Source organism: Capra hircus, chromosome 12 (assembly GCF_001704415.2).
Source record: "Capra hircus breed San Clemente chromosome 12, ASM170441v1, whole genome shotgun sequence".
NCBI classification, from domain to species: domain Eukaryota; kingdom Metazoa; phylum Chordata; class Mammalia; order Artiodactyla; family Bovidae; genus Capra; species Capra hircus.
The window spans coordinates 70,296,096-70,308,132 of NC_030819.1; the positions used below are offsets into that span (position 1 = coordinate 70,296,096).

General features: G+C 42.8%; 1 protein-coding gene across 2 annotated transcripts in view; it reads left to right on the forward strand.

Annotated features, from left to right (window-relative positions):
• The window catches only part of LCP1 (lymphocyte cytosolic protein 1), a 93,764-nt gene that overhangs the window by 35,255 nt on the left and 46,472 nt on the right, over nt 1–12,037 (forward strand). The gene's annotated exons all lie outside the window — the stretch shown is intronic.

Consider the following 12,037-nt stretch of genomic DNA (forward strand, 5'->3'; position numbering starts at 1 on the left):
TAGCAACTTGTTTTCTAAAATTACCTCCTCAGGACAACTTAAAAACCTATCATTAAAATAAAGGTGGTTTATCCACACACATCTTGATTTTGAATTTGCATAAATTTATCATAATTGGTTTCTAGTAAATAAAATGGTTTAAAGAACATCTTTGCACAGACAAATTTGAATGGGATCAATGACTTACCTGTAAATGTGAATTTCTGAAGTTGTGAAATGTGATCATCAATATTGTTTGACACATCTCACTTGAATAGTTTCAAGCTAGCGAAAATGTGGAGTTGAGGGAGAAGGATTGAACCCCCAAAAAGAACGGATTGAAAATATACTGTGTCATGTTTTAAGTAAAAATATTGATGTGAAAAAAATGAATTAGGATGCAAAATTATGCCAGTATTGTCTTTACCTTGGGAGGAAATGAAAATGGAATCAAGTTTAGATTGTTAAAGCATCAATCTGATACGTTATAAAATACCATTTCTCTTCATTCTCGTTTACCCCCAGTAAAATCAGGGAAGACTGTTCTGGATCTTGCCCTTTGAACAACACTGCTGAGGTGGGACATTTTATTAGCTGTCCCAAAGGTGTTTTCTCTTGTCACATTTTAAATTTTGTCTCCTTCATAGATTATGCCTTGAAACAATCCGTAATTTGGGAAACAATTTCAGTATTTTAACGCCATTTCTGATTCCCAGGTGGCTCAGTGGGAAAGAACCTGCCTGCCGATGCAGGAGACGCAGGTTCGATCTGTGGGTCGGGAAGAACCCCTGGAGGAGGAAATGGTAACCCTACTCCAGTGCTCTGTCCAGAATCCCACGGACAGAGGAGTCTGGCGGGCTGTGGTCCACGGGGTCACTAAAGGGTAGAACATGATTCAGCAACTGAACAACAAGCTAATTCTTTTGCTGAACCCTTTGGGGAATGGGAGACCAACAAGTAACGTTCTCATTCAAATATATCTATTTAAATTAGAGAGGACAAAAAAAGTAGTAATAACACTTGCTGTTGATAAGTACACTGTGTAAGCCACTCTTTATGCGTGACCTCATTTACTTCTCCCCGCCCACACCCAACTACCTTTAGAGATGGGGAGTGGGCTTCGTTATTGCAGGAAGTGGCCCAAGGTCCCTGGGCAGTTGGAGGCGGGGAGGGGCTGTGAGAAGCCAGGATCTCAGGCTCCATCCTGCCTCTCTGGAAGCGTCTGTGTATCCCAGGTCCTCTCTTCCACACCAGCATCTTTTCCCCAGATGCAGATCGCGATAGGTTTTTAGTTCTGAAGCTGACTGAAGAGATCTTGGCATTCATGATTTGAAGAGAGAGAGAAAAAAGAAAAGAAAAAAAATTGCCGTAAACCCAGAAAGATTTTCATAAGAAAGAGATAGTACTGTGGGTTTCATATAATAATAGAATGAAGAAGGGTTCTCTTTTAATGAATGTGTAATTTTACTCAAGTGTGCCTCCACCGACCTGCCTCAACCACTTCCCCAGCCTCATTTCTTTGTCACTTCCTTCTGCTCTAGCTGCTGCCCACCATCTTCTTACTCCCCTGACACTCACCCACATTCTAGGTGCGCAAGACCACAAGCCGCCAGAAAGTTCCATGCTCTTTTCACTTCTTTCACTACAGCTGTTTTCCAAGTGCTTTCGTCTTTACGTAAAAACCTCTGTTCGTTCTTTAAGGCTTATTTCAAGAAACATGTCCTTTTGCAGGTTTTTCCTACTGGTTCCTGCCCCCACCTTCCTTGCCTCCGTTGTTTCTTCTGCGTTTGTTTGCGTAATGCTTTAAGTAGGGCAGTAATCATACTCCTTTTCAAGCCCTTCATTTGCCGACAGTCTGAGCTCCTGCTCTGTGTCTCCTGGCGGGTAGGAGGTGCTCATGATCTTTATTCAGTTTTTCTCAGTTCCTTAGAAATGCATGGAAGTCTTTTTTTACGTCTCACTTGTTAATTTAATATTTACTGAGTTCCCTCAGTGACTGCTATGCAAGAAGATATAACAACAGTATAGTATTTTACATTCTAACACGCTTCCTTTTTGTCAAAGCACTATTCTTCATTTTAGAGCACTAAATGGACATTGACTTCAAGGAACTGAAGAAACTGTCCGATGACTGTAGCCAACAGGCAAAATCAATCTCATTATTTTAGTTTAAATACATCAGCTGAGCTTTAAATGTTTTAAATACATTAACTTAGCTACCCATGCCAAAATTATGTACCTGGTCGTAAGCATATGTGATGATCAAGAACACAGGAACAGTTATCATTGATTTTTCCTTATTCACTTTGCATTCTTCTCAGAAAATTCCCTTGTCAACTTCTCCGTGTTACGAAAAGAACAAAGGCCTCTCTGTATATACAGGAGAGATGGCAAATGAATATTTTTTAAAAAATCAAGTTTGGTAAAATAAAACTAAGAAATTTTCTCATAAGATTATGAAGTCTCATGTTTATGAAGAGTCAAAAGTCTGTGAAGATTATAAAGTCTAATGACTTTATAACTAATAGGTTTTATAGCAAAATGGCATTATTTATTTATTGTATTTTCACAGAAAAATCATGTCTTATCCTTCCTTGGTTTTGAATTCGGCTCCTTAAGAAAAAACCTTTTTATTTTATATTGGGGTATAGCCAGTTAACAATGCTGGCACAGTTTCAGGTGGACAGCAAAGGGACTCAGCCGTACACATACATATATCCATTTTCCCCCAAACTCCCCTCCCACCCAGGCTGCCAAAGTGACATTTAGATTTATCTAATTGCCTTCTTAGGATTTTGTTTGTTTGTTTGTTTGCTAGCTGTCCAACTCACAGATACCACCCAATGATTCTCTTCCATCTACCTATTGAATCCGGAAGAATTAAAAATTAGAATGAGTCCACCAAAATATAAAACTCATCAGTGTCCGCAGTTTCCAAGAGTTTCAAGTTTCCCTATTTTGCCAGATGGCAATGCACTTCTTAAATCAAAAGATTTCGTGTTTCTCGTTGTTCTCATTTTGAAGTTCCAAGAAGTTACCGCTTGATCAGATATTCATCATCTAGGGGCATCTCCCTCCAGTTGCTGTGAACGCTGAGTTCCCCGGATGGCCATCCCCCCTTGCTTTCCTCAGTCCCCTCCTGATTCAACTTCCTTATGCGCTTCCCCTTGTTTTGTCAATTTCAGTCATTACATCACTCTTCCCAGTAATTTCATAATCACTCCGTCTTATAAGATACTACCAATAGCAGAGAGGGAGCAAAGAATTTCAGTTCATTACCCTTATAGTAACAGTTTAGCCTTCTGTAGCACTATTTTGAATTGTTTTTCTAAGTGTTTTGACCATATTAATACATTTAGTCATCCCAGCAATCCTGTGAGGTAGGTACTGGTGTTAGCTTCATGTATGAAAGCAGGTTAATGCTTCAAATATGTGATATTACTCACTCTTCTACAGTTGAGTCAATTTTGTATTAACTGCTAAATTCCAGGGAAAACCTCCTGGAATAAACAGGCAGCAGACCATGATGGTTATCTGGGCCTAGACCCTTGAGTTGCACTCAAGTAATAATAATGTATCCCAGGTAAATGCATCTGTATTATTGTGTTTTTTTAAAGACTGTTCTTTGTCAACATCATCAGTATTTACTCAGTCCCTCTTTGCTCTTGACTGTTTTGTTTTTACCAGCTTATAGACCAGAGCCTAGGTCACAAAAATCTCTACCCCTAAGCTTTGAAAAGTTCTCAGTCCTAGAAGGTTAGAATACGTTAGCCAAGTGGCATTCCCATTTTCTAACTATTGTGATTGAGAGACATGAATAAATGAAACAAGTTTGTATTTATACCTAAGCACACAATCTTTCACAGTTTTAGGACACCTATATTTGGCTATAACTATATAATTATAGATATACCAAGCACACATATCTATAATTATATAGTAATGGCCAAATATAGGTGTCCTAAAACTGCAAAAGAATGAAAGATTGTTTTAATTGTGAGCTGAAGAATAGAGGTAAAAAGTGACCCATTTACTGAGTTAAAATGAGTTTTGCTCAACTTCAGAGCCACGCCTGCCTCAGCCCCACTTTAAGTTATAAGGAGGCTTGTTTCTCCAATGTGGTCGGTTGTTTTTTCTGGCGGAAGGAAAAGCTAAGATGTTAAATTGAGGAAGCTGCAAAGAAAGCCACAGTTTTGCGGCTGCAACGTTGATTCTTGTTTTAGTCTAGCACCAGTTCCATGGACAGGTGGACACACACTCATGCTGTCTCTCTTGTCTGTCTGTGTTATCTCCCTCTTCCCCACCCGCAACACCTGTCTCTCTCTCTCACACACACACACCCTCTTGACTGGCTGAGCAAAAATGGAAACGAGATTATGGATTATGTTCTCCACAGGTAGAGGAGCCAAGACACCAAATTTGACAGACAAATTAACGCTGCGTGTGAATGGCAACCTCCCAAATAATTTATGTTCCTTTTTTTTCTTCTGGTTGTACTTTCGAGAGGGAAGTAAATGAATGAACTAATTACTTGACAATTCAATGATAGCCTGCAGTCGGATCCCTCAGCTTGGTAGCTGTCACCAGTATTTATCCAAACTGTAGATCCAAATGAAGAGAAGTGCACACATGCGTTTGTATCGTGTCTGCATCCTCTTCGCTCTCGCCGTTCCTCAGGCAAAGTTTCCAACTAGAACTGCATCTTTGTTAATATCAGGTGTCACATTTTTAAATGTGGATCATTTGCCTGTCCTTGGTGTCATCTGCTCACGTTACCGTCACCAGGAAGGCCAGATCAGAAAGAAGAGTGAAATGTACACGCCGTATGGAGAAAGCTACATCATGGCAGCAACGAGAAAGCGAGAAGAAAATGAGGAACATGTAGGCAGTTTTGCATATTGAGCCCCCTTTTCATCATTTCAAAGACGTGAATGAACTTTCCCCTCATTTCCCATGCTTTATAACATTTAAGAAAATTTCCCTTTGACAAGATGGACTATCATGGGCATATTTGAGGACTTTTTTCAGCTTTTTCCCTTCCTTCGTTGTCTTTTGAGATTTTTCACCAAAATATCCCTGAGTCCCTGTTTCTTTCCTGTGGCCGTGGAGATAGATAGTTGGGACACTTAATCTGTCTGGTGATTGAATATAATGCATGGATTAAATATCATATATAATGTCAGTTTTTTTTAAGCTTGTGAGTCTCTATCTACAGTTTCTGTGCATGAGACAAGCATGGTATAAGAAATAAGCAAATTTGCAGGCAAATTTGGATTCCCTTTTCTAGTTTTTCACTAAATGTGGAACCCCAGCAGATCTCTTAAGCTTGGTTTCCTCATCTACAAAACAGAGGGGAGTACTGTCTACCCCCTGGCTCTGCTCCTGGGTCCATGTCCTCTTCCTTTTCCCCAGTCCATCGGTCTGTGTTTCCCTCTCACTCTGCCATACCCTCCGTCGATGCCAACTGTGTGTGTGTGCCCTGTCCTCTATGACTCCAGGGACTGTGGTCCATCAGCCTCCTTCGTCTGTGGAATTTTCCGAGCAAGAATACTGGAGCAGTTGCCATTTCCTCCTCCAGGGGATTGTCCCCACCCAGGGATCAAACCCGCATCTCTTGCACTGGCAGGTGGATTCCTTACCACGGAGGCCGCTGGGAAGCCCCGCCGACTTGTGGAGCCCTTACTGTTTGTGGGGCATCATGCTAAGCACTTGACAAGTATTTGCTTTTATATTTCTGCGCAGAAACTGCCTAAGATCGATGTTATCATCATCTTACGATAGATGACCAACTGAGGTTTGGGGAGAGTTATGTCCAAGGTCGCAGAGCTGGGCAGAGCCGAGATTGACACCTTGCGTCTTTCCCATTCAAATATTCACAGTTTCTTAAATGTGTAAACCTCGTCTGTTTTCTTTGCAGTGTATTTTCTAACATGATCCACTGGCTGCTTTCTAATAAGTCTAAGTTTTCCTTTCTGTGATTGAATATTCAATGATTATTCGTAATTTTCTATCACGCAGAGATCCCAACTCTGCTTTTGATGGGTCTCCTGGTATACCAAACATAATTGACAAACAAATAAATAAATGCTTGAGGATTCGATGGTACAAAGTCCTTAAAATAAGACTTAGGAAGGGATTCAACTAGGCTATTTAGTTATTTAAAATTTTGACAAAAGAACTGTTACAGTGTATCCCATGAGTAAACTGGAATTGGTAAATATTTGCCCCTGAACTTTGGCTTCCGACAAAATGAAGATAAGTATAGTATATCAAACAAACACAAATTTCTGCCTCAATTTACCTGTAACTCCTCATTTTGTTTTTTATGAGAATGAGCTTGTCGTTAGAGATTCTGGAAGAACTACTCCAAGGAGCCCATAGAAAATGAGGTTGGCTTGTTGAGAATAAATAGAAGCTTCTGTTGTCGGCCCTAGGACATGATTGTCAACTGCACATTGTTTTAGTGTTTTTCCAAAAAATACCTGGAGAGTTCAGGAGTGGATAAGAGATAGAGGCAGAAAAAAAGGCCAACAGAATCAGCCCCCAAGCATCGGTATACCTGAGAGTGAGGAGTTGTAGGCCAGTGGTCTTCATCACAGATACTCAGAGATCTCTTCTCGTTTCATGACTCACAATGGATGTGGTCAGGCTTTTCTTAAGATTGCTGTACATTTTCCCACTCTGGCCACACTTCCTCAACTGTTAGAAGGTACTTTCCACAGTACATATCTCGGGCAAGACTGAGCCCAGAGTCCCTTGACCGCTCAGCATGAGATCAGCCAATACTATTGCTGTTGGCTTCTGGTTGGTATCATCTACTAATTCCGCAGCTGCTTTTGAAACTGACTTCAAGGCTTCTGGAGGAGAGAAGGGGTACAGGAGCCAGAGCAAGCCAAGCTAAGATCATTTGAAGATAAAGCATAAGCGTGAAATCTAGATTTACACCCACCCACACACATAACAATTAAGTGTGAATTTTAGACAGTGACTCTACATAGTATTTCATACAGTTGATAATGGAAATTGGGTTTGTTCCCCAAGATAGTTTTGTAACAGAAGTTCTGGTCCTTTTTTATTTTTCTCCTTCTTTCCCTTCCTCTGCCCTTTCCTTCCTTCCTCCCTCCCTCCTTCACCAAGCACTGTTGTATACAGTTGAAACACTTTGTCTTGTTTCATTCTAACACAGCTCTATGGATGAGCGCTGTGACTACGTTATTATTTTTGTGGGAATGTAACTGTGTACAATAGAGTGAATCACCTATAGTTATTTAGTTAGTTCAGTCGCTCAGTTGTGTCCAACTCTTTGCAACCCCATAGACTGCAGCATGCCAGGCCTCCCTGTCCATCACCAACTCATGGAGCTTCATGTCCATTGAGTCGGTGATGCCATCCAACCATCTCATCCTCTGTCGTCCCCTTCTCCTCCCACCTTCAGTCTTTCCCAGCATCAGGGTCTTTTCCGATGAGTCAGTTCTTTGTGTCAGGTGACCAAAGTATTGGAGTTTCAGCTTCAGCATCAGTCCTTAAATGAATATTTAGGACTGATTTCCTTTAGGATGGACTGGTTGGATCTCCTTGCAGTCCAAGGGACTCTCAAGAGTCTTCTCCAGCACCACAGTTCAAAAGCATCAATTCTTCGGCGCTCAGCTTTCTTTATAGTCCAACTCTCACATCCATACATGATCACTGGAAGAACCATAGCTGTGACTAGATGGACTTTTATTGGCAAAGTAATGTCTCTGCTTTTTAATATGCTATCTAGGTTGGTCATAACTTTTCTTCCAAGGAGTAAGCGTCTTTAAATTTCATGGCTGCAGTCACCATCTGCAGTGATTTTGGAGCCCCCCCAAATAAAGTCTGACACTGTTTCCACTGTTTCCCCATCTATTTCCCATGAAGTGATGGGACTGGATGCCATGATCTTCGTTTTCTGAATGTTGAGCTCTAAGTCAACTTTTTCACTCTCCTCTTTCACTTTCATCAAGAGGCTCTTTAGTTCTTCTTTGCTTTCTGCCATAAGGGTGGTGTCATCTGCGTATCTGAGGTTATTGATATTTCTCCCGGCAATCTTGATTCCAGCTGTGCTTCATCCAGGCCAGCGTTTCTCATGATGTACTCTGCATGTAAGGTAAAGAATCAGCTATGTGTATATACATATGCTCTCCCTCTTGAGCCTCCATCCCTCCAGCACCCTCAGCCTGCCCACCTTGTATATACATATGCTCTCCCTCATGAGCCTCCATCCCTCCAGCACCCTCAGCCTGCCCATCTTGGTCGTCATGGAGCAGGCTCCCACTAGCTGTCTGTTTAGCACAAGATAGTCTGTGACCCCTAATCTATCTCCCAGCTCATCCCACCCCCCACCCCTGCCCTGTGTCCACACATCTGTTCTCCACATTGCATCTCTGATCTTGCCCTGAAACTAGGTTCATCTGTACCATTTTTCTAGTTTCCCTATATGTGCATCAATAGATATATGATAATTGTTTTTCTCTTTCTGACTCACTTCACTCTGTATGACACACTGTAGGTCCATTCACATCTCTGCAAGTGACCCACTTTTGTTCCTTTACATGGTTGCGTAATGTTGCGTTGTATATGTGTACCACGTCGTCTTTATCCATTCACCTGTTGATGGACACTTAGGTTGTTCATGTGTGTGTATGTGTGTGTGTGAGAGTGCTCAGTCATGTCGGACTCTTTGCAACTCCTCAGAGTGTAGCCTGCCAGGCTCCTCTGTTCATGGGATTTTCCCAGCAAGAACACTGGAGTGGTTTGCCATTTCTTCCTCTGGTAAGTTGTTCAGATGGTAGTTCTGTTTTTGGTTTTTGGAGGACCCTGCATACTGTTATCAATATCCCCGTTTTACATATAAAGAAACTGAGACTCAGAATTTAAGTAACGTGTATGCAAGTTTGCAGGAAGAAGCCGCTGCATCAGAAAATCCAGCATCTTTTTGCTTTACGATGTTGTTTCCTAGTTCACTCTTTTTTGTGTATATGGCAAGCCTAATTTCATAAAGAAAGATAAGATCATCAGTGGTTGGATGAGGTTTGTAAGAAACCTGTCATGCCCTCACACTCGCTTAGACTGGGATAAAGTGGTCTTGTTATAGCCTTGGTGAAGCTGTAAACTAAATATGTGCTGTTCTTGAAACCAGTGGGAGAAACCCCTCCCATTGTCCTCCTCCCCATCCACTTATGGAATACAGAAGATGTAAGTCCGTCTTACGTTTCACGGAGTGTGCATCTCAGGGTTGTTTTATTAAAAAAAAAAAACCTCTTTAACTTTGATAGTTGCTCAGTCGTGTCCAACTCCGGGACCCCATGGACTGTAGCCACCAGGCTCCTCAGTCCATGGGATTCTCCAGCCAAGAATACTGGAGTGGGTTGCCATTTTCTGCTCCAGGGGATCTTCCCGACCTGGGGATCGAACTTGGGTCTCCCACGTTGCAGGTAGATACTTTACCATCTGAGCCACCAGGGAAGCCCGTAACTGACTTGTGTTTTTCTCATACTTTTTTGACCAAAGTAGGATTCTGGAGGCTCTTCTCCTCTTCTCTGATGAGTCAGTGACTCACTTTGAGACTTTGGGGAGCAACGCCCCTTTTCAGGGCCCCCATTTTCCCATTTTCTCACGCTGCAGGGCCATGCTGTCTGAGGTCTCCCTGGTTCAGAGCGATGTAACCCTGGGCCAGTTACTTAAATCTCAGTTCCCTCATCTATAAAGAGGAAATAATCGTTATGCCACATAGAGTCGTGGTGGAATTCAGTGTGATAATGCATAGAAAACGTTTAGTGTTGAGTAACCACTAAGGGAACATTAGCTTGTCTTCCGTTGGTCCTTTAGCTGTTGTTTTCTCTGGCCCAACATAGATAACCTTTCTATGGAGAGCATATGGCTTCCTCACTCTGTATGAAGAAGGAAAAGACTGATCGTTAAGCAGGCTCCTCCCATCTGTGGAAACTCAGGTCACATCTCACTACTTCCGGGGCACCATGCATGTCTCCCCTGGGGAGAGCTGTGTTCCCCCTTCCTGCGAATCTAAAAAGTGCCCCTGTTTTCTAGTGACTGGTGTCTATCTCCCTTAAACTAACAAGCCAGGGCCGCATCTTATATTTGCATCACCAGCATTCAACCACGACCTTGAATAGAGTAGGTACTTGGCAGATGTTGACTGAAAGAAGAAATGTACAAATAAATATACAGTGTGTATATTTATAAAACATGTAAAAGCGTATACACCAAAATCAGTTGTCACTAGGTGTTGGAGTTACAGGTGGTTTATATTTTATTCTTTTTACTCATTTACATTTTCTAAGATAAACGTATATTACTCTAAGATAAATATGCGTTACTCTAAAAACAAGTTAGTAAAAACTGCAAAATGCCAAATATCACGCAGCTATTATTTCCTGACTTAGTAGGGATGACAGTTCAGAGGGCCTTATTCAAGAATTTGTTCTTCAGTTGGTTTGGTTTGTTGCATGCTCTACTGAATGTAAGAAGACAATTTATTCACCGTTCGAGGGGGCTTCCCTGGTGGCTCAGTGGTAAAGAACCTACCTGCCAATGTAGGAGACGTGGGTTTGACCCCTGGTTCAGGAAGATCTCCTGGAGAAGGAAATGGCAACCCACTCCGATGTTCTGGCCTGGAAAATCCCATGGACAGAGGAGCCTGGCAGGCTAGAGTCCATGGGGTCCCAAAAAGTCAGACACAACTTAGCAACTAAAACAACATAGTGGTGGACACTTAGGATTACCAGAGGAGCAATTTCACGTCCAGACAGTGATGTGCAAATTATATTCAGGTGAGCTCTGGCACCCATTGCTAGTTCTTTCCTGCATGTGTTTCTGATACGTTGAGTTTGTGCATCCAGGCTGATTTTCCCCTCCTTTCTGTCCTGATCTGTCTCCGCACCACAGTCCCTCCCCCCGCAGCAGGACTCGGCTCCAAGTGAGACACTGTACACTGAGGTAGAGACCACAGCATCAGCGGCGGCCAGCAGGGTTTACGGAAACTGCTCAGCCCCAGGCCCTGCTGTCTCAGCCAGAACCCTCCCCTGGCTGGAGGCTAGGGCCCGGGAGCACCCCCAGCCCAGTTCAAAGACAGCCGAGGGACGCTTGCAGAGTCGCTTTTCCCGCCAAGTGGCCTCAGATAAGCTTGGCGCATCCGCCTGCCTTGTTCTGACGTTTGTATCTCTCAGTGGAAGGGATGTGATAAGTGTGAACACAAGAATGGCCTCCTCGGTGGCAGGAGACCCAGGCCCACTCCCTGGTCAGAAAGGCCCCCTGGAGGAGGAAATGGCAACCCACTCTAGTATTCTTGCCTGGAGAATCCCAGGGACAGAGGTTACCGTCCATGGGGTCGCAAAGAGTCAGACATAACTGAGCAACTAACACTTTAACTTTCACATGAGAATGTTAGTATTTAACTCCTCAAAGAAGGTGACCATAGCCTTCTCAAGCCCCGGGTACCATTAGTTTATGGGTTTGCTTGTTCACGCCTACAACTGATTTCCTGCGAACCTACTAAGCACTATGCACTAGCCACGAGGCAATGCTGTTAGATGCCTTATGGTTTGTGATCTCAGAATCTGCTGGGAGAAATGGAGGTGTCAATGTGGGGGCTGAGCCATAGACGTGTGAACCAGACCTCAGAGAAGGAAGGACTCGGGAGCCCTACCCAGCAGCTGGAAGGGCAGGATGTCTCAAACCTTGCTAATCTGAGATGTCTGAGGGTATCATTTTCATATTCCCCTATGAATTTGGCGTTTTGTTTTTAGAACGTTATGCCTCAGTGTGAGTTATCTTACTGTGGTTTGCTTTTGGGTTGCTAAAAACTATCAGAGGTCCTTCCTGCGAAGTCAAAAATGAAGGTGCAGATGAATACACAGGGCGTTGGTCATGCCTCAGTCACTGAAACCCTGAAAGTGCCAGTAGGATTTGTACATTGTAATGGGCACCTGTTGTCTGTACTCTGGACCTGGACACTGCCTTCTCGTTATCTAGACTAAGTTCTCTTTTCAGTGCAAGAAACATACATGAAATTGTATTC